Source organism: Cervus elaphus, chromosome 23, assembly GCF_910594005.1.
Source record: "Cervus elaphus chromosome 23, mCerEla1.1, whole genome shotgun sequence".
NCBI lineage: Eukaryota > Metazoa > Chordata > Mammalia > Artiodactyla > Cervidae > Cervus > Cervus elaphus.
In genome coordinates, this window is record NC_057837.1 from 2,433,217 (window position 1) to 2,456,955 (window position 23,739).

Consider the following 23,739-nt stretch of genomic DNA (forward strand, 5'->3'; position numbering starts at 1 on the left):
AAGTGGACAAATTGTGTTCATACTGATTAGTGTCATCCAGAAAAGTAATGTTATAGTTTTAAGTCCTTGTGTTAAATAGTCACAGAGCATTGACTTTAATTTTGTTGTATTCTCATACTCATGCCCTGGATTGCTTTTCTAATTTCTGATTACTGCCTTTATTCTTCCCTGGATATCCTTCATCCTCTTTAATAGCATCTTCCTTGTAACATAATCAGAATGCCCACTGACCACTAGAGTCATGTAGAAAACTTTTATCCTGTTCATCCTGATTTTATCAGGTGTATCGGTTAGTTTTTGCTGGGTAACAAACCACCCTGAATTTTTCTAGATTTAAAAAACAGTCATTTTATTTCTCATAATTCAATGAGGTGGTTGGGCAGGTTTCCTCATCTGGGATTTGTGGCCTCAGATGATTGAGGTGATGGAAGCTTCTTACCTTGTGGTATCTCATCTTTCTTAATCTTTCGAACATGGTAGTCTTAGGGTTCTTAAGATAACAAGTGTTTTCTTGTATCTGGCTTGCATCAGAGCAACGCACATGCCCAAACCCAGATCCAAAATCTATGTGGATAAATAGTTTTTCTACTTTTTTGTTTGCTCTGCTGCACAGCTTGTGGGATCTCAGTTCCCAGACCAGGGATTGAACCGAGATCACAGCCCAGAATCCTAACCTAGGCCACGAGGGAACTCTCTAGTCTTTCCATCTTGATGGAGAAGCTCCAGGGTCACAAGGCAGAGGGGCACAATACGGGCAGGGAAGGACTCTGTGGCTCTTTGTGTCAGTTATCTACAGTGCCTGGAGAAGGTGCAACCCAGAGGGGACAGCCCACCTCTTCAGTGAGAGTCTGTCTGCTGTCTGCTGGAACTGCTTCCCTGGCCCCCAGTGAGGATGGATGCAAAGAACGATGGGACATAAAGCCTCTGAGTGGTTATGTGTCTCAAATGACAGTTTTGCCTTATTTGATTTACTCTCAACAAAATTCATTTAGGCCTTTGAGAGTCATATTCAAAGACACGTGAGTTTCCATCTTTAACCTCTCAGTGGTTGGAAATGGTTTTCCTGATAGCTATGGAGTTGACAGAGGCTGGAGGGTTGTGGATGGTGGTTTATGTTTTCACAAGCAAAACGATGACCTGCTTGTTGGTCCCATATAGTCTTCCAACCTCTCGAACATTACCTGTCCCATTTCCTAGTGCTGGGGTCCCTTGTACCCATTTCAATTAATAAATATCCTTATCCTTTAAGATCCAATTCTCAGTGCTCTCTCTAGCAAGTCTCCCTGCCCTTGTCTCCCCTGGGTATGGGTCATCTCAGTTCAGTTCAGTTCAGTCGCTCAGTCATATCCGACTCTTTGTGACCCCATGAACTGCAGCACGCCAGGCCTCTCTGTCCATCACCAACTCCTGGAATTCACCCAAACCCATGTCCATTGAGTTGGTGATGCCATCCAACCATCTCATCCTCTGTCGTCCCCTTCTCCTCCTGCCCTTAATCTTTCCCAGCATCAGGGTCTTTTCCAGTGAGCGAGTTCTTCGCATCAGGTGGCCAAAGTGTTGGAGTTTCAGCTTCAGCATCAGTCCTTCCAATGAATGTCATCTCAGCTGTCTCTAATTTCCTGTAGAATGCTGTAGCACTTGTGTTGATTTATCTACCAGCCTCTTTTACCCTGCAGGATTTGAGTTCCTCAGTGTGCCTTCAGCTTAGTTCAAGTTCAGTCGCTCAGTCGTGTCCGACTCTGCGACCCCATGAACCGCAGCACGCCTTATCCTCTGTCAAATCCAAGACAGTGTCTAGTCTACCAGGGATATGATGATATAACTGATAGATAATCCCCTGGGGAAGAAGAAGACGATATTTGACCTGGTGCCCAAGTCTTTTCTCTTTGTATTGTTAATGCTCTATTTCATTTTCTCTCAAGTCATCAACATGTCAGACCATGGTCATGTGTGGATTTCTCTGTCAATTCCTCCATTGCAGAAAGTCAGAAAGGGAGGCATACATTCATCCCACACAGTGTATACTGAACATCAAGTTGTATCACACATGTTTTATATGACAGAGGCACAGCAGAAAACAGAAATGCATAAAGCTGCTACTTTGGTGGAGGGATACTCAAAACAAACATAAAAAAGTATATAAAATGTTAGACGTCAAATATTGATGTGTTTTAGGTGGGGAAATAGGACAGGTGAGGAGAGACATCCTAGTGACTGTGGTGAGCCATTCTGTGATGAGTAGCCAGGCAGGGCTTCTCAGGTGTGGTGACGTGAGCAGCAACTGGCAGACGTTTAGGGAAGAACAGGCTGAGCTGAGGGGCTGGCGTATGCAAAAGCCCTGAGATGGAATGGCCTGTCTGAGGAACGGGAAGAAGGTCCATGTGACTGAAGTCCAGTGAGTGTGGACGGGGAATAGGAGATGTGGGGAGAAAGTTTCAGGCTAGGTCATGTAGGGCCCTGTGGCACGTGGCAGAGACTGGCATTTATCCTGAGGGAGACACGGGCTGCTGCTAGTAGAGAATAAAGAACCAAAGGCTTTGAGAATTACATGGGTTTGGAGAGAGGCATGAGAGAGGGAAGATGTGTGCCTCTGTGCTGTGATCTTTTTTCTGTCTTTCCTCCTACACTGAGCAGGTTTTACCCTGCTGCATTCCATGAAAAATCCACTCTCAAGACTGAGTCTGTGCTACTAAACCAGTGTCTGTGAAAATGTATATAATACCATTTGAACGCATGTGGAAATGCTTTCTGGCACCAGAAACAGATACATAGCTCAAAGACAAAGGCTATATAGGTGTTGTTGGTAATTCTTGCTCTTTTACTAGACAGAATCCTTTTAAAAGTGAGTCCCGTAATTATATATTGCTTTTATTCTAATTTATGTTTTCAAGAAAAATAGTTTTTAGAGTCTACATGGTTTTACACAGTCTATGTTAGTTTTACAGGTCTACATAGTGCTGCTTAAATAGTTTTGGTAGAACCCAGCTAAGTATATGTTAAAAATAAATAAGTAGCTATTTAACTTAAAATGACCTTGTGGTCATCTGGCTGGCCATGGGATGATGTACAGGGCTGAGTATTGACTTTCTGCATGAAAAGCCAACTTGAATCAAGAGCTTTTTTCACAAACTCATTTTTTAAGAAAGAAAGCTTATTAAAGAACAGAGAGTGTTCTCTTTTAAGTGTGGTGGGAATATATTGACCATATATTTTTAATTTATTACAGAAGTAATATATTGTATTAAATGTATACAATATAGAAAACTTTCGAGTTCTTAGAAATGTTGTTGTAGTCAGTTCATAGTGACATTTTTTAAATCAAGCCAAATCAGCCTTGTTATGAACACATTCATTTATTTTCAAGGTAATTTAGTCATAGCCAAATATTTGGTGTCATATGATTAATTTTGGGCTGTTACGTGCATTGTTCAAAGAAAATAATTCGTTATCATATTTGCTTGCATTGGCAATCAGTAAAAAAACCCTGCTGCTTGCCCCTGTTTTCATGGTGTAGTCTTCCCAGTACCAGAATCCATGGGACATTTAGAGGTCAGCAGGGGTTGCAATGCTCTACAGCTGCTAACAGCATCAGTTTCTGCTGTGAAACAGAAGAGTTCCTTCAATATGTAGGAAGCTGCATTGTTCAGAGAACAAGAACATTCTACGTATCTCATCTCTTCTACCTGGGGAGCCACCCTCAAAGCGAGATTATAGGCCTGTCCATTTTCAGAGGGAAACTCCTTGAAATACGGTTTGTGGGATTCTCTTTTGGTTTCACAGTAATCAGTTGGTTGAACAGCTCTTGAAACTAGTCCTTCCCACTGAGTGCATTTTGCCACCAGACTGAGTTTGTGGGTCTTTTGTAATCATGAGCTAGGTGTGTGTGTTGATGGATATTTAAAATTAGCATAGAGTTTAGAGTTTGGGTTATGTTCCCTGTTTACTATGTATTTTTTGGTTGTAATTTCTACAGTCAGGAAACACATAGTATTAATAAGTAGGGGGAAAAATCCAAACCCTAAACTCTATGCTATTTTCAAATACCCATCAGCATCTAGTGGATGGGGAAGATTCCCTGGAGTAGAAAATGGCAACCCACTCCAGTCTTCTTTGCCTAGATGATTCCATGGACAGAGGAGCCTGGTGGACTACAGTCCATGGGGTCACAAAGAGTTGGATATAACTGAGTGAATGAGCACACACACAAATGCCTACAGTGGGGTTTATTAATAATTAAGTAGGGTGAGAATTCCAGCACAAGCTGGAATCAAGATTGCCAGGAAAAATATTAATAACCTCAGATAGGCAAATGACACCACGCTTATGGCAGAAAGCAAAGAACTAAAGAGCCTCTTGATGAAAGTGAAAGTGGAGAGTGAAAAAGCTGGCTTAAAACTCAACATTCAGAAAACTAAGATCATGGCATCCAGTCTCATCACTTCACGGCAAATAGATGGGGAAACAATGGCTGACTTTATTTTCTTAGACTCTGAAATCACTGCAGATGGTGACTGCAGCCATGAACTTTTAAGACGCTTGCTCCTTGGAAGAAAAACTATGACTAACCTAGACAGCATATTAAAAAGCAGAGATATTACTTTGCCAACAAAGGTCTGTCTAGTCAAAGCTATGGTTTTTCCAATAGTCATGTATGGATGTGAGAGTTGGATTATAAAGAAAGCTGAGCACCGAAGAATTGATGCTTTGGAAGGGTGTGGTGTTGGAGAAGACTCTAGAGAGTCCCTTGGACTGTAAGGAGATCCAGCCAGTTCATCCTAAAGGAAATCAGCCCTGAATATTCATTGGAAGGACTGATGCTGAAGCTGAAGCTCCAATACTTTGGCCACCTGATGCGAAGAACTCACTCACTGGAAAAGACGCTGATGCTGGGAAAGATTGAAGGTGGGAGGAGAAGGGGATGACAGAGGATGAGATGTTTGGATGGCATCACCAACTCGGACATGAGTTTGAGTAAACTCCAGGAGTTGGTGATGGACAGGGAAGCCTGGCGTGCTATAGTCCATGGGGTCGCAAAGAGTCGGACAAGACTGAGCGAGTGAATGGAACTAAGGGTGAAAATAGAATTAACCTATAAACACATATGGACTATGTCTCCACCTATAAGCCTTCACACTTTCTTGTAAATGTTTTGCTGAAGAAGTGTTCTTATTTAGCATATGAGGAGATCATTATGGCTGCAGTGGAAGAGACTTATTTACGTGTGCAGGCGTGAATGCTCAGTCATGTCCAATTCTTTGCAGCTTCAGAATGTAATATACTACATGAAAAGTGAAAGTGAAGTCACGCAGTCGTGTCTGACTCTTTGTGACCCAGTGGACTGTGGCCTGCTAGGCTCCTCTGTCCATGGGATTTTCCAGGCAGGAATACTGGTGTGGGTTGCCATTTCCTTCTCCAGGGAATCTTCCCGACTCAGGGTCCAAACTGGGTTCTCCCGCATTGCACACAGACTCTTTACCATCTAAGCCACCAGGGAATCCCTATATATTACATACTATGCAGAGAACTAGAAATAGATCTTGAGGTATTACATTTAGACCTGCTGAGGTCTAGTTTACAACAACCACCACAATATGCAGTGGGAGTCAAAGTCTAAGACCGTGTCTGGGAGATCATGAGTCACAGCTTCATGGAGAGAGGACCCAAATCAGCTAGTAAAATCTCCAGAAAGCTAAATAAGGGAAAGAGGCCCTGAGGTCCAGTAGGAGGGAATTTTCCTGTGCCATCAGCACCTCCATGTAGACCTTCCGTTCCCTGGGATCTCTTTGGTCATCTGTTCAGGAGGGCTTTGTGGCATCTTCTTGGGCTCAGGGATGTACATCAAGCAGAGTCTTCAATTTCTAATCCATGAGTCTAAGAATGAGTGGGAGGACGTGATAGATTGCAGATGAGTGCTCTGTTATCTTCAGGACTTGCTTTTCATTCGCCAGGGAACATTGTGACTTTCCAACTTGTTTGTTATCAATGAAGATTTTATTTTTAAAAAACATAACAGTCATTTCACACATTGCCAAATAATGGGCTTCTGCTATTGATAATATTAGATGAACTTTACACCTTTCCTGGAATATGTGAATTTGAAGTCTTAAGATAGCAGATTCAGAGACACAGATACAGAGAGACCAGACATTTCTCTGTTGAATCATCACTCAACTCATGATGAAGGTACTAGGAGAGAGAAAGGATTGTAAAGCTGAAGTTAATATTGGCAGTTGAATTAGAATATCTTAAAAATATTGGTTTGCTTCGATGCATGCTACACAGACCTTAACCATGTTTCTTTCTGATCCTTTGTGAAATGAAAATGCCAGTACAGGATGAACTGTTTTGATAAACTGCCTCCCAATTTTAGAGTATATTTAAAGTTAATCCCTAAGAACTAATATGCAATGATGCCATTTTCCTTTTATTTTTATTAGCCTCTGTTTTATATCCCACTGCTTATCTGATTTGAAAATGGTTGTCATATTTGGAGAAAGTTAATATTGAGGCATGCCAAAACCTTAATAAACTTAGTCTTGAACTAATATTTCAGGCTCATAGGGGATTTCTGTGTGCTAAGATAGATTTTAATATTACAGAAATGTAATAGTGACCTTTCCATAAAACCTTAATAAAATTACTTTGTGATATAAACTGCAGAAGGGACAAGAACTTTCTTGAAGAAGGGTATGCATGATTTATCTGTATTTCATGGTTTGTCTTATATCTCATTTCTTCAGATCACTTGTGTTTTTCTTTCCCTTAAGTCAAATAACAGTCATTTCCATAATTTAAATAGAGAACAGAACACAGAATTTTCAAAGACATGTTTTACCTTTGCACCAGTGTCATTTGACTGCTGCTGAGGTACTTGTTGTCTTCGTAATTCTATTAGTTTCTAGGTTGGTAAAAGAAGTTAGCAAGATAAAAAATTTTACTGATAAGTTTCAGTTATTTAATATCAGAAATACAATTTGGAAGTGGCATGTCACTTTAGCAGTAAAGCAGTGTATAAGGGCTCCTGACATGTGTTGACTGAGGATACTGTATTCAGTTTATAAAATTAAAATGATGAATATTTGGCAAAATAACTGCAACTTCTTAAATTAAAATGTTGACTGATATCCTGAAATTGAAACTCTTTGTTTCCCAGAGACTAGCAAACAGATGACCAAAAATGACCAAAGTCTGAAATCCACAGCTTGACTTCATATTTTTTGCCAGCTCTAGTTTAGGGTAGGAAAAAAAAAATCTTAAGTATAGCCAGTATGAATCATTATTTTGAAAACTGCTTTTTGTGGTCCCCTGGATGGCTTGACCCAAGAATTTCTTTAAAGGCCACAAAACAAGGGCAAAAGGATGACTTTTAAAGGGTAGAAAGATTTGCTTTTTATTAGCTTCAAGACCATTTGCACTGAAAAATTGGATGGACATTTCCGGAAACAATCAATCAGTGTGTATCTGTTTGTCAGTTGGATTTTAACCCATAGTCTTGTGCAGGATAACCAGAAACCATTTCATTGGAAACTTGAAGTGAACAGACTTCTTTGGGTCAGAGGGATTTGGAGAGAGACTTGACAGTGCCCGGTGATCGGGACTCACCCGACTTCAGTTTCTGAAAGTAAAATCCCATCTCACCCAGTGCAGCAGTCCCGTTCCAACCCCCAGGAACAGAGCAACAGCTAAATCCTTGAGTGACTAGAAGTGTCTGCTCTGAAACTGCTCACTTCATTGTAAGTAATTCTTATTTTCCTGAGGTTGATTTAAAATCGACATTTCTGAGACCACTGATCTTTGAGATAGAGGTTTTCCTCTGAATGAACACAGAATGTTTAAATTGCTCCCTCTTCCACATGGGCGATTTTCAAAGCATGCTCTGAGTCAGAAAGAGGATGCGATGGGTATTGGACGAGGAGTTCAGTCATGACCGGGCCTGTTACAGCTCCGCCAATAGAACTCAGCTCACCAGTTCTTGACCGCTGTTTCCACCCAGTTACAGAAAAGCTTTGGAGAAGGAAATGGCAACCCACTCCAGTGCTCTTGCCTGGAGATTCCCAGGGACAGGGGAGCCTGGTGGGCTGCTGTCCATGGGGTTGCACAGAGTCGGAGACTGAAGCGACTTAGCAGCAGCACAGAAAGGCTTATTTAACTCTGAACTGCCTGGAATTTTCTTTCATCACTTGTTGCTTAAATAGAATGACTTCCTTCACCAGCTGTCTATGTTGTTGATATGCTTCCTAAAATTGTGGGACAGAAATATACAAAATACTCCAAGCAATGGTGGGATCTAAATGAGTTTGCTCAAATGGTTATATCCCTTAATTGAAGTCCTCTCTGAGACTCCATTAAAGTATAAAAGAATTAGCTCTTCACCATTAGCTCTTTAAGGTTGGAGTTTAAAGGAGGTCAGATGCTCTTCATATAAGAAGGCTACTTTTTTTTTTTTAAGAAAAAACAAAAGCAAAAACAAAACCCTTCATGAAGATCTTTGTGTTCCTCACTTTTCCATGAATCTTGGTAGCTTGACCAGTTCTTCCCAGCAGTCATTTTGTAACAGTGAAGCTAGAAGAGCTGTGGAGTTGTGGTCTCATCTGAAGAGGCCACTGATACAGGGGTGAAGCCCTGGGGAGGAGGCAGGGTGGCGATGGCACAGGGCTGCCATGAGGGGGAGGCTCCTGGGAGCAAAACGGATGGAGGCAAAGGGTCAAACAAAGCAGACCTGTGGGAAGAGGGTCATATACACACTGCTACGTTTAAAATGGGTAACCAGTGAGGACCTTCTGGATAGCACGAGGACTCTGCTCCATGCGATGTAATAACCTAACTGGGAAAGGAACGTGATGAAGAAATAGATGCATGTGTATGTATAACTGAATCACTTTGTTGTGGAACTGCAACTAACACAGCATTGTTAATCAACTAACTACTCCCATATAAAATAATTTTTAAGAAACTTTTGATTAATAAAAGAGGATCAGTAGAGTATAGGGTGAAGGTGGGAAGTTAAGAAAGACCAGGACCAAGATAAGGGCACTGAGTTTGAAGACTAATAGGACCCAACTACTCAAACAGGCATTTTGGACAGAATAAGTGGGTAGATTCCATATTTTAAGACATCTATACTGAGTCAATAGGTAGGAAATAGTAATGGTGAGCATCTTTTTATTATTTAAGGAAAATTGGCCGTGGGAGGGTCTAATATAGCTGGTCAAAATATACATTAATAGTAAACCTTTCTCTCTTTAAAACTTTAGGACATGATAATTGATTTAGTGACAGTAGGTATTTTGTACACGGAACCTGATGCAGTTTATCATTCATGTAATGATCATAATTGAATCCCATTTCCTCTCCCGTTTTACCTTGTGGGTTGGTTTCAATTAGGGCAGAATAAAAATAAAAATATATATAATGGCTTACTCAACACTTATGATTTCATCCAAGTTAAATATAGGCAACCACGTTAATTTTGTTAAAATGCCCACTACAAATATTCCAAAATAGCATCATATGCCAGTAAATGTCATGTACTCAGTGACTGGATCCTGATGTTTTGATCAAAATGTTTTCTCCATTGCATTTAGAACACTGCTCTAACAGCAAAGCTGAGAATTAAAGACACAGTGATCTTTTTAGAGTTAAAATTATTTTACGAGAGCATTAAAAAATAAAGAGACTTACATTCATTTTGCTTTTGCATAGTATTTTTATTTACTGCTTTTGAAGCTGCGCTAACAAGGATCTCTGTCCTTGGCTAAGTTCTAAGTAGGAAACTGTTGAATAGTGATCTTAACTTAGGCATCTCCTTTGTGGAAACGGTCCTTATTTTTGATTTAACTACCTCTCATTAGAGCAGCTTAACTACAATCCCAGGAAAAGATGACTTTCCCTCATCTTGGTCAGAGGCCACATCTCCATTGTCTTTACTGAATTTAAGGAACTTTCATCATGAGCAGCAAGGTCAGAAAGAGGGTTTAAAGTCAAAAGGTGTAAGTTCTGGTTCTACCATCATATGTGCTATGCTAAGATGCTTCAGTCATATCTGACTTTTGCAGCCCTATGGACTGTAGTCGGCCAGGTTCCTCTGTCCATTGGATTCTCCAGGCGTGAATACTGCTGTGGGCTGCCATTTCCTTCTCCAGGGGATCCTCCCCACCTAGGGACTGAACTGGCGTCTCTTAAGTCTCCGGTGTTGGCAGGGTGACTTTACCACTAGCACCCCCTGGGAAGTCTGCATGAGGGAGGCTTGACTTTCTAAGCTCTGCTTTGCACATCTTGCAGCTGGGTGATGATTTCTCACTTAAAAAGAGGCTGTGAACATGCTTGATAAAACGTAAGCCATTACATAGATGCTGGTGCCCTGGCCGTGAGAGTTGAGTGAAGCTTGGTGAGTTGGCGGGGTGAGCCCCCAGCCGCTCCATCGGAGCTGGGTGCTGCCAGCAGCCGCCTTGGTCTCTTGTTATGGCAGGAAGTCCAGCCTCTCTCACCTAATGAGGGTGTCATCCTCCTCGTTTCCAGGTCAGGTCACTGACTTCTGTCTTTAAAACTCCCCTGCAGTTTTGTGTAGCATTTCAGAAAGTGCTGGGTCAAACTTTAAAACCCTTAAGAAACAAAATAATTGATTGCAGACACAGGGACCCAAGCAGTTTTCAGTAACTTTGCTTATTAGCGCTGACAACTGGGAGAACCAAGGGCTTGTCTGACCAAGAGGCAGGGAATTTAGTTACAAAAGCTCTCTTTTGTCTCTCTTTTCCCAGCCTGCCAATATGGCTTGAATTAGAAGTTAGCAACATTTACTAAAATAAAATACAACATGAACTCTTGGGAATGGCTTCGCATCCAACTTCTCTGACCTCTGATATCCTTCCCATTGCCTCTGGGCCTTGTTAGAACTGAGGGATGTTTTTCAGTTCCTATATAAGCAATGGAATCAGGCACACTTTAATCCCACAAAAGCACACTGGTATGAAAGGAACAATTATTTGAAGGCCGTTGACCTTACCAGAATTGCGCAAGCATTTGGCATCTTGAAAGTCTGCTTTGATACTGAAGAGCTGTTCTAGAAATGTCACCATGTCATTACTCTGTCAGTTGCTCCTCAATTCACAATAGCAATGCATTGTTTTTCAACTTACTTGGAGCCATCTGAATGTGGCTTTCATTTTAAGAAATAAAATAATATTTCATGTATTTTATGGTTCTTAAGTAACATCTGTATTCATATGGAGCCCAAATAATGTGTAATCTTACTCATTGAGGCTAGAAGGAATCAGAAAAATGATTGTTTCAGTCTCTAGTTTCTAAAAGAGGGTAAGGCTCCAAGAACTGAAGGGGCTTCCTCAAGGTCACACAAGTAGTTGGGGCAGAGCTGGGAAGGAATCCAGGTCACCCGTCTCTGATCGCCCTGCTGTTTCCATTCCAGTCAGCTGAAGAGGTCGTATTAATTTTAATATTCATTATGGAAACAATGTAATATATAATTAAAGTCAGACCCTTTTTTAGGCTGTGGGCAAATTATTTATACAGCCATTATTTTGGATCATTCAAATTCACTTTTTTAATGTCACCTTAGAAGACCTGTTTCAAACTGTGTGAACATCGGTGCTGGCATTAAGCGAATGGTGGTGATAAAAACGAAACATTCAGTGTCCTGCTGGTCTGTTGAACAAAGCCAAAGACAGCACATATTCCGATATGAATGTCTAATTTGTATGTGTGTTCTCACATAAACCGATGCACGCAATAAGTTTCTGCCTCGTTGGACATAACGTTTAATTGTATGATTCTGCACTTGGGAAAAATCAAAACAAAAACCTGTAACTCTTTTTCTGTAAAATGAACTGAGGTTATTAATGATTTCACTTCTTTTTGCTTTCAGACTGTACTTTGCAGCAGTACTGTTGCTTCTCAGACTGCTTTCAGACTGTACCAAAAAAACCACAAAAAACCAAGAGGCAAGGTTTGAGGATTTTGGAAAGAATTTGCAGGAACAGAAAAAAATAAAATCAATCTCCTTAAATTTCATGAATTTTTTTCTCACTATCTCTATTTTATTAGTTTCATCTCTAGCCTTAGTTTAAGTTTTTGAAGAATGGAGGTGGAACAGTTTTGAACATGTAGGTAAGGAGCTAACTGAATTTGAGATTTGAAGTTTCTTTAAGTTATAGCTCTTTGACCATGGGATTTTTTCAGGTTGTGTGGTACCCCTATGTGTATGAACATGTAAAAGTTGTTTAATTTTTGGTACCTTTTAGCTCACAACCTAGGGGGAATATTTGATTTTCTCCTTTTATGGTCTAGACTCAGTTCCAGTATACATGGCCTTATACTTTATCCTCATCTTATGACTCTTGTCTAATAATAGCAAAGACCTATTAATAAAATCACTTGGAGAATGTTTAACTATCAGGAATTTTGATTAAATTTTAGCCCATTGTCTGTGTATGTTTATTTTAATAAGAAAGTCGTTTTTAAAATAAAGGATTCTGCAGGCTCTTGAATATGTGCCTGCTCCTAGTCCAAAAATTTCCCTGTTTTTTATGAAGTCCTGTCTTGCTGTCTGTAGACTTATTCCATACACATGCCTGAGGCAACATTCAATAGATTATTCAACTGAAGATAAAATAAAAATCTTTCCTTTGAAATATGCAGATGATTAAGGCAAAGCCAGGCTCTAAAGAGAGCTTGCTTCTCCCTTGACACATGTGATTCGTGTTGGTAATGTTTTGCCTAATAATTGTGGCAGAAGCAGTCCAAGGGCAAATGAAGGGCAAAGTATTGAGGACTGGGTGTCAGAGAGAAGACCTTATGAACAACCCAGGGGCCTCCTCTAAAGAGGGCATCTCTGTGGATAAGAAAACCACACAGCCACACACCATGAGTTCCTACAGGATGTGGTCTGACGTTGGATGACCCAGAGGCCAATCTGAACAGATCTCAAGAGGAATCAGTGGTCAGAGGTCTGAGCTAAGGATGGGGCCCAGCAGACAGGTCATTGGGATATACAGCCCAGGAGTCATGCCGGGCCCCACCAGGCTGTAGAACCAGATGAATATGGAAACTTGTTCTCTGGCTGGGGACCAGGGGGTGAGCAGGATATGAGAAGGGAACAAGAGAGTGAAAACAGCATTTCAAGATCCTGGAGGGGAGAGCAGGTATATGCAAAAATGGTACCAATGTGTGCATTTGAGTAACAGGAAAAGTTTATTGTCCTCTGCCTTGGTTGTTCTTCAGCTTCCTCCCCAGAATAAAATATTCATTCTTTCATTCATGCAGTGTTTACTGAGTGCCCCGTGTATGCTGGACCCTATAGAGAACAGCAAACAAGGCCAGCCTTCCCAGGTTTCCTCCTATAGTGAAGCCAGAGGTAAACGACAGCTCTGACCAGTGTAGCATGGTGTTTCTGCAAAGAGCCAGACAGAGTGCTTTAGTGAAAATACAGAAATGGCATGTAACCCAGTTTCTTTTACTGATACCTAAAGAATAACCAGAACTAACCAAATTTAGAAGAGAGAGTCAAGAATGAGAGGGAAGGAAAAACATGCAAAAGGCTCAGGGTATCTGGGGCAATGAATCAAGTCTAATGAAACCAGAGAGAAGAACGGAAGGGGGGAAATGACACTTTTGGAGCATCTTTTGAGATGCTGGTTTTTTGTTTTTTTTTTTCATGTAGCCAAAGGTGTTTCTTCTAGACGCTCATGTTTAAACATGATCTTTTTCCTCAGCTCTTTTAGTAATTGTGGCTTTAAAAAAAAAAATGGATTTTTAAAGGCTGAGTTTGCTGGCTTAATCTTTATCCAATTTTTTCTTTCTGAGTTCTTAGGAGAAATGTTAGTATTATCAATTTCTTGTTGTCAGGGACCATAAAGCTTTGGGCCCAAAGAAGGAAATGCTTAAACTAACATGTTAAGTACTGCATTGTCTACATTGTAGATTAAACAGACGCTGTGTTGACTGTTCAGTAGCGTCATCCTTTATTTGCTTTCTTCAAGACACCTCTCACCCTAACTGGCTTATTCAGACTTAACCCTGAAGGATGAGGCTCAGAAAAAACGGTTGAGCCATTACCCGTCTATTTTAGGTCTTTATTTTCTACTTCTGCTCTTGGTTGGAAAGCACATGCCAGGACCCAGAAACTCCATATCCTGGATTTTCTATGGCCTTCTTGAGAGAAGTATGCATTCTAGCCAAAGGAACTGTCTGTATTACTTACTTGAGCTCAAGTCCCAAATGCTTTGCTGGTCTCTTTCCCTGGTAAGCTGACCTGGGCCATAGGTAAAAAGCAAAAGAACTTTTCCCCCTTTTTCTTTTTTTTCCCTTTTTCTCTTGATGAAGACTTGACCCAAGGCAGTTGTTCTCAGACTTTAGCTAATATCAGAACCACCTGGTCACTTGGATACACCATGGATTTCTGTACCTGGCCCTCCTAACTGATTTTCTGATTCAAAAGATCTAGGTGGGGCCTGAGATTTCTGCATTTCTAATAAATTCCAGATGATGTCTGCTACCATGCTTAGAGAACCACTGATCAAAGGCAAGCTCTTACGGCAACACCTTTGATCTTTGCCTTATGCTCCTGGCTGGAGTCCCCAGGGGACTTGAGTCCCCACCTTGACTATCCAAATCTTACCATCAATCGCTCAAAGGGTGTTCCAGTTAGGAAGAAACTAAGGCTGAAGGAGAGGTCAACCCAAGCCCTGCGGGATCTTAGTTCCCACTCTGTACACTTGGGTTCTCCAAGGACAAAGCCCCAGACTTTTGTCTTAGCTGGTCAATTAAGAACACCGTGAAACAAGATTCAAGAGAGAGAATTATTTCTGTAATCGAACTATGACTCACACCTAAAACTGTACCTAATCTGTCATGTTGTCATTTTGTTTCCTGTTGCCTCAGACCTCATCAGAACTCTTGTTGTGAAAGTGAGAAAGACTGAACACTCCCCAACTTCATCATGGCTCATGGCACATGCCTGCTACTCCAGGGGATGTGGGGAGTGTCTATTCATGGTGAACTGCTCACATCTACCATAAATTCTATTAGTTCCAGTCTTGAAAACAGGGACAAATTCTTCTCCTCTTGAAAGAGGGTTGGTGGGGACGTGGAGAATCCAGTCACTTATTTACATATACCCCAGGTTTGACGAGTTGTCTTATTTCTCAAGACTGACTGTTGTATTTCTCAGGGCTCTTGAGGTTAACTCTGTTGATCTTAAATACTCAGTAGTAATAAAATAATTTCTGCTGTTTGCTGTACTACCTTAGTCAGTAAAAACAGAGGTTCTTTATATCATAAGCATAAAAGAAATAAGATGCCTTTACTTTGCAGAATTTTTATACGTTTACCAAGAAAGTCTTACTAAGACTGTTGTGTTATTCCATGAAGTCAGAGAGAAAAACAGTTAAGTTTTATCTCCCTCTCACCTGGAAACAAAGCTTGATTTATCTTGCATCCTGTCAAACAAAATCTTTTTAGCAGACATGTCTATAATTCACTGCCACAAAAATCATGATATGTTTCTGAAAGATCATACAGAATGTCGTTAAGCCAAGGACTTACTAAACACTGAGGAACTGACACCTCCGAAGGCTCACACTTGCTGCTCTGAACCTCTGCAGCAAACTCTGCATGGAGTTTTCCTTCATCAGTGTTGGCTCCTAAACTCGGGCCTGTGGCTGAGTCCTTCAGAGAAACTTAGCCACAGAGAAGAGATGAATAGCAAGACACTCTGAGGCAGAGAACCTCAGTTATAAACAACTACTTTTTAACATAATTTCAGCCACTTTACACGTTCAAGAGGATCTTGGAGGGCTGGTGTATGAACCCAACAGACATTTCCAAGGGAATTGCTGCAGGCAAATAACCAACAGCCAATCTTTTAAAACAAATTAGTTCTTTTCTTGGGAAACTATATACTTCATCGCATTCCAATTGCCTTAAAACCTGGTCATTACAGAAGGATTTATATATTAACAGCTATTAATTATCTTCAGATGAAGTCGATCCTAAATATCTCAGCCAAACAAGCATCGTTTAGACATGTTTTGTAAAATTCTGATTTAATGAACCCTATGCTATAATTATAAATATCAATATCACCTAATTAAATTGGGAAAGGCAATTCATTTTAACATTTTTTTTCATTTATTTTGTGATCATTAAATTTTAAGAAAGTGACATTTGTCTTGTAAGTATGATTATTGTTGAGGCAGGGGAGATAGAGACCAAAGCAGATATTCGCTGTTTTTATCTTATTCCTATTCAATTTGTGTCTTTTACAAATACCTGGAAATTACTTCTATGTTTTTATATCTTTATGATGAATTTAATAGATGTAAAGGCCTTAGGTTTCTTGTAGTTTAGAATTCCTTAAAGACTAAACCCAGTATCACCATAATCTGCTTTATTTCCAAACATAAGTGTCATAGAAGTTCCAGAGTTAATACCCAAGTTTCAGTCATTATTACTAAGTAACTCCTTCCTCAGAATCAGGTATAACGGTATATGTGAGACTGGTGATGTGCAGTTAGCATCCTCAGTCTGGAAAGGAAAAGGAGAATGTTTTACAGCTTTATGTATTAGTTGCTTCCTGCTATTTATTCTTGCCAGAAATTATGGTGGAAAACATGGACATTATTTGAAAATTGACTTATGTGAGAAAAACAAGATTTTTCTAGTCGTCTCTTTACTTTTAAGAACATTTCTCTTGAATGTAAAAATTATAGTCACTCTAAATATTTTAAAATACAGAATGTATTAAAGAAAATAAAAATCACCTAAAATTCAGCCACTGCAATATGTAACTACTGTTTTTATTTTGGTGTATATTTTGCTTGTCTTTTTCTACTATTGAAGTGTGTGTTTTTTTGTTTGTGTGAGGAATATGTATTAAAATATAAGACATAAAAATTTGGATCATACTTACAAACTATTTTGTAAGCAGCTTTTTTGCTTGCTTAATGATATGTTGAGAACATTTGTATTTGCTTGACAAGACTTGTGAATATTTTTGGAAACTCTTCTATGTATTCTCTTGTTCAGCAAAGAACAATTCATTGAAAGCATTATTTTTAATGGACATAGAATACTTAAATACTATTGTATATTTTACCAATTGCTTATTTGTTGCTCATATAAAGATAATTTTTTTCTCCCATAAACAGCAGAACAGGGAGAATGTATTTTTGTACATAGATTTTGTATACATTTTCAAGCCTATAGAAATGTATGAAAAGTTGTTTTTCATCAAACTATACAAGAATTCTCTTACCTCCAACCCTCAACAGCATTGCCTATTATCATTTTCTTAGTCCCGCACCCTTTATATGCTTTTTGAAAAGGTTATTTAATGGCTTGATGATAAACAGAGATATTTTTAGCAAATAGGGAAATTGTCATTAATGATGCAATATATCAGTGTCAAATTAAATTCTTACTTGAAGTAAGACCGTTTATTAAAGGCTCTGAATCATCTGCTGTAGCTGCCCATCTATTTTTAGAAATAAAAGGATTACCTTATTTAAAGATTGAAGAACAGGACGTTGAAATATGCTTAACAGATTCAAGAGACCTTTTGAGTTCTCGAAAACAGCCTTGACTGTTGTCAGCATGGGTTCATTTAAGGCCACGGCTTGTTTGGTTTGATGGGGTTTATATGGTTGGGTAGGACTTTTCTGGTGGCTCAGACAGTAAAGGGTCTGCCTACAATGTGGGAGACCCGGGTTCAATCCCCAGGTTGGAAAGATCCCCTGGAGCAGGAAATGGCAACCCACTCCAGTACTCTTGCCTGGAAAATCCCATGGACAGAGGAGCCTGGTAGAATCAGTCCATGGGGCTGCAGAGTTAGACATGACTGAGCGACTTCACTTCACTTCACTTCACTTCATATGGTTGGATTGGGAAGGGATTAATTCTCTATGGAACTTTTTTATTGGAGGTAGAAGGTAAAAGATGAATGTTTCCCTTAAGAAAACCCGTAACTGAGCCTCAGTGCATTTTTGTTTACTTGAAAGTTATAAGTTATCAAGTGCAAGCAGACGCTTTTACAAATGCATTCATTTGTTCACGAATAGAAGCACAAAAATGGAAAATATCTTGGTTGACTTGGGGGAAGCTGCGGGTTTATTTAAAGTTTGTATTTATTGTTGAGGTGCAAATTGTTAAAGGGCATTTGGATCATGGGGAAAGATATCCTGTGGAAGTACTTTTCAAAGGGTCATTGGAATAGAAAAACAGAAGTTATCTGAACTCATTTCTAGATGACGTTCTATGCTACTTCCCTTGATTCAGTTGAACAAATATATGTTGAATGCTCGTCTCTTCAAGGCAGAGCAGTGCCTTCTCCTCAGACTGATTTGGCAACTTGCTAAGTAAGCCTTTTAGGAAATATGCCCAGTTTCAGTGGGCCCACTGTACTTGTTTCCTTGGGCTGCTGTTAAAAAAATTACCACAAACTAGTGGCTGAAAGCAACAGAAATTTATTCTTTCATAGTTCTAGAGGCCAGAAGTCTAAACTCAAGGTGCTGCAGGACACGCCCCCGCAGGCTGAAGGGGAAAATCCATCTCTTCCTTGTCCAGCTCCTGGGGACTGCCGCCACCCCTTGGCTTGTGGCTGCCTCACTCCAGTCTCCGGCTCCGTGGTCGCAGGGCCTCCCCTCTGCCCCTGTCAAACCTCCCTCTGCTTCGCTTTTGTCAGGACTTATGACAGCATTTCAGGCCGGCTGGGAAGATGTACGATCCATGGGAACCTCTCCACCCTTAAGATCCTTAACTTAATCACATCTGGAAAGTCCTCTTTTGCCATAAAAGAACATTTATAGGTTTCAGAGGCTGGCATATAGGAGTCATTTGGGGGCCACAGTTCAGCCTGACATACCCAGGATCTTCCTTAAATATACCTGATTTCATGGACATCCCCTGTCTGCTCTCTACCAGAACATGAGACATAGTCCAGAAACAAAAAACGATTTGCTGAAGTTTTGACCCAACTGCCATAAAGGAGCAGAGATGACTCCATAATCCAGCCAGTATACCTGGGATAGGTGGTCTGGTAAGTTTTGAAGACCACCCTCTAGGTCTAGTCAAAGAGATCAGACAGCAGATCTGAGATGTGGGGCAGCTCTCCTTGTCTGGTTCATCCCAGCTGAATGGATGAGAGGATGGGAGGTCATTTCATGGGTGAAGAGCAGGAATATCCTACTGAGTCTCTGGGTTCCCACAGCCCGCCTGAATCCCCTGGCTGGCCTCCCCACTGATGCTTTCCTTCTCTCATCATCTTCTTTAGATGGAGCTTTGTACCACTTGCTCAGAAACAAGGTCTTCTGGGGCTCCCCTTCTCGCTAGTCCTATCCCTGCAGTCCAGGGAGGTTTTTCCTCTACAGCAGCGTGACAGCTAATCCTTCCCAGTTGCGTAAGTACTGAGAAACAATGAGGCTATTTAAAGGCCTGCTGGCCTCCTTCCAGTACCGCTCAAGGTGTTTACTCTGGAAAAGGTACCGAGGAGTTACACATCCCATCCTTTGTGTAAATTCTCCCTCACTTCCCGTGTTCCTTATGAAGGACCATTTCCTGTGGGCTCTGTGGGGGTGAGGTGGTGTTCTTCCAGGAGACAATGAACCTTGAAGTGTCTTCTCAGTAAGGCCTTACAAGGCAAACCAGAGAATTGGAGGAGAGGGTCCTTTGAGGTGGCAGTACAAGCATTTTGGGTTTTGTTTTATATCAGTTAGCTCTGGGTGGAGGTTGGAGATCATTGCACAAAGGACATAGTTAAAGAGTGGTCAGTTCTTCCCTCCCTGCCTTTTAAAAGAAGTAGCTATTTGTCCTTTTAACTTTTGTGGAGTCAGTTGAACTGTGACACACATCTTCATTTATTCCCTTTTAAAAATCAGTTATCTGGATCAAACTGCTGTTAAACACAACTGGTTGGGTCAGTGTTTCCTGGTCTGTAGGTCATAGTTATGCCCAAGGAGGTATTTCAGACAGTGCAAGGAGCAGCCCCCTCTCCCCAACCTCATTTAAAATTGGGAAAATTAAGGATATTCCAGTGTCGTTTTTCAAAAGCACCTCTTACTTTGTTTAGAATTTGCACGCTCTGAAAAAGTAAGCAGTGAAATAGCTCCTACCTCCACTACTAACCTCTTTCAAGATCAAGGTCAAAATTACCCTCCTCTTACCATTAGCCCCACTAATGCCCTTCACACAGTGAGACCTTTATAATGAAATTAGTATCCCAGGTAGACATGAATATTTAAGTAGTAAGGATAGTAGTAAAATCGGAGAAACATCTGCACTGAGCATGTCTGCTGTGTACCCTTTTACTGAAAAGATCCTGGGAGAACCAGAGATAAACCAATGAAAGATGATGTAAGTTGATAAAAGCTATCTTTTCGTTTTCATTTTCAGTAGGAGGGCTTCATATCAAAAGCTTCTTGTTGTTATTCCCTTTAAAATAAAAACAAAGGATGTATTGAAAGGAGTGGTTGACAGGAGTGGAGAGATCATAGAACACCTAAAGATTTGCAGAGGAGAGGTGTTTTGCCCACCAGGGAGGCTACCATGTTGTATTTTCATCTGACTTTAATGCTGATACTTAGGTCCTTGTAGTTAACTCGTCTTATTATAGGTCACTGAACAACACACCCACGACAGCCTGAGGGGGTCTGCAGGTCTGTTTCTCTCTGCAGACCTGTTTCAGGATGTGAAAGGCAGGAATGCACACCATTACACTAGAAGCTTGCGTCCACGCTGCCTTGGATGAAGGGGCTCTGTGAGTCGACTCTGAAAAATGGGCATGGAAAGACAAAGAGAGAGGCAAATGGGGAGGACCAGAGACGTAAAAGAGAAGAGACCAGTGGCAGTCACTGTGGGAGAGACACACATGGACCCGCCCCCCTCACAGATGGACTGTCTTCTCCCACCAAATGTGATGTGGCTTGTCTGCCTTGGCCTTCCATAGGAAGCTTCTCACTTCATCTGGGCTGGTTAGCATGCGCTTCACGCTTCCATCAGTCTTGTCAGTAATATGTAATGGACTAGCTCCTCCTTCAAACAGCAACGGTTGCTGTTGTGAAGAAGCTGCCTTAAAATGGCTCTTTGTCTGCTTTCAATTATTCTGGGCTAAAGAATCATGTATCTACCTCTCTGTATGATTTCAACTTTTTTTTTTCCTTTTTGAAATTTGCTTTCTTATTTGCCAAAGGAACATATTCTTATAATAAATAAAATTCCAACATAGAGATAACATGAAAGATACCTTGGTTTTTCAGTCCCAGCCTTTGTTCCCTCCCCAGAAGTAAGCAGAGTCATAAATTTGGAAGGTTCTTTCCAAACTTATTAATAACATATATATACCCAAAGAAGTATATAATTTCGTTTTGTGTGTGTGTATGTTTTTACATAAATGGCACTACACTGTTCACTGTAGCTGTGTATTTAGGTAAATGTTGTCACACTGGTCCTATTCCATATCATTACATGGCTTCCTACAAAAATATGGTTTTCATTTAATGGTATGTATTAGAGACTTGTCACATTCAACTTCACATCTTCTTCTTATGTGTGCCTGTATGAGACTTTTTAACACATCAATGTGATGTGTTAAAGATCCTGTGGAAAGATCCTGAATTTTTCTTTCAATAACTTTCTGGAATAGACTGGCTCATATTTTGCTAGAGGTTTTTATCTGTGAGAATGTGCTTTAGGGTTGGTTGGTTTCTTATTAACGTTTGTGATATCATTCTCGGGGTCTGATAAGGGAGCTGGGAAATGAGTCAGGTAGCACTTCTACTTTTTTTTTTTTAACTATCCTGGAAAAACATAGGTACCCAGGATTTACCTTTTCCTTGAATATTGGTAGAACTCACCTGTAAAGCCATCTGGGCCTAATCTTTTGCTATTTTTTTTTTTTTTCAGTTTCTTCCAAAATCACTGGTGTGTTTAAGTGTTCTGCTCATTTGTTGAGCCAAATTTATTTTAACTTTGAGAAACATCCACTTTACGTTTTTAAATATTTTGGTTAAAGTTACACATAGCACCTCTCACTGTGTTCACCTTCTCTTTGTATTTATACTCCACCGGCCATCATGGACATCGCTGAGTTTATGGTTCTTCCTCATCCTCCTTCCAACCCTCATCCCTCACTTGCATCACAACCTAGGTATGTAATACATAGCTTGAAAATAAAACAATGATCAGTAAAAGTGACTTATTTTCTGAATATGCATATATTAGATCAAGTCTGGCAAGTGACAGAGAAAGGGGTTGGGTAGGAAGGAGAACAAGAAAATGAAGAGTCGGACATGACTTTGTGACTGAACGATTCCCATCTTTTGTTTCTAAGAAGTTTATAATTTCTGCTTTGACTACATGGTTTAACTCAAGAATTGTTCCTAAGTGTGTGTGTAGGTTTATGTTTAATTCCTCTGTGTGTAGACTTTACACTCTCTGTCACTGACTTCCCTGGTGGCTCAGATACTAAAGTGTCTGCCTACAATGCAGGAGACCTGGGTTCAATCCTGGGTCAGGAAGATCTCCTGGAGAAGGAAATGGCAACCCACTCTAGTATTCTTGCTTGGAAAATCCCATGGACGGAGGAGCCTGGTAGGCTACAGCCCATGGGGTCGCAAAAAGTCGGACACCTCTGAGCAACTTCACTTGGCATTAAGCTATAATGAATTGTGGTCATTAAGCATGGCCACTGTAATTTCTTTTGTTTTCTAGACAGAACTAGAGCTTTAATTCCAGGTTTACCAGCAAGGAGACTGGAGGCAAGTTTCTATAAAATGTGTCTTTGCAATCTGTAATTTCTTTTTTTTTTCATTTATTTTTATTAGTTGGAGGCTAATTACTTTACAATATTGTAGTGGTTTTTGCCATACATTGACATGAATCAGCCATGGATTTACATGTGTTCCCCCTCCCGATCCCCCCTCCCGCCTCCCTCCCCATCCCATCCCTCTGGCACCAGCCCTGAGCACTTGTCTCATGTATCCAGCCTGGGCTGGTGATCTGTTTCACCCTTGATAGTATACTTGTTTCAATGCTGTTCTTTCTGAACATCCCACCCTCACCTTCTCCCACAGAGTCTAAAAGTCTATTCTGTGCATCTGTGTCTCATTTTCTGTCTTGCATATAGGGTTATCATTACCATCTTTTTAAATTCCATATATATGCATTAGTATACTCTATTGGTGTTTATCTTTCTGGCTTATTTCACTCTGTATAATGGGCTCCAGTTTCATCCATCTCATTAGAACTGATTCAAATGAATTCTTTTTGATGGCTGAGTAATATTCCATAGTGTATACGTATCACAGCTTTCTTATCCATTCGTCTGCTGATGGACATCTAGGTTGCTTCCATGTCCTGGCTATTATAAACAGTGCTGCGATGAACACTGGGGTGCACGTGTCTCTTTCAGATCTGGTTTCCTCAGTGTGTATGCCCAGGAATGGGATTGCTGGGTCATATGGCAGTTCTATTTCCAGTCAAACAGGAGATATCAAGAGTGAACATTGGCATTGTAGGAATCAGCAAACTAAAATGGACTGTAAAGGGCGAATTTAACTCAGATGACCATTATATCTACTACTATAGGAAAGAATCCCTTATAAGAAATGGAGTTGCCATCATAGTCAACAAGAGTCTGAAATGCAGTACTTGGGTGCAATCTCAAAAATGACAGAATGATCTCTGTTCATTTCCAAAGCAAACCATTCAGTATCACAGTAATCCAAGTCTATGTTC

The 23,739-nt window shown here is 40.4% G+C and overlaps 1 protein-coding gene across 5 annotated transcripts in view; it reads left to right on the forward strand.

Moving 5' to 3' along the window:
* PLCB4 (phospholipase C beta 4) overlaps positions 1–23,739 on the forward strand; it is a 452,949-nt gene that overhangs the window by 244,585 nt on the left and 184,625 nt on the right. For 2 of the 5 annotated variants that reach the window (XM_043883530.1, XM_043883533.1), the window contains one exon: positions 19,280–19,405. The exons of the other annotated variants lie outside the window; for them this stretch is intronic. The gene's annotated coding sequence lies outside the window, so the exon portion shown is untranslated. The remainder of the gene's footprint in view (positions 1–19,279; positions 19,406–23,739) is intronic. 5 annotated transcript variants of the gene reach the window in all.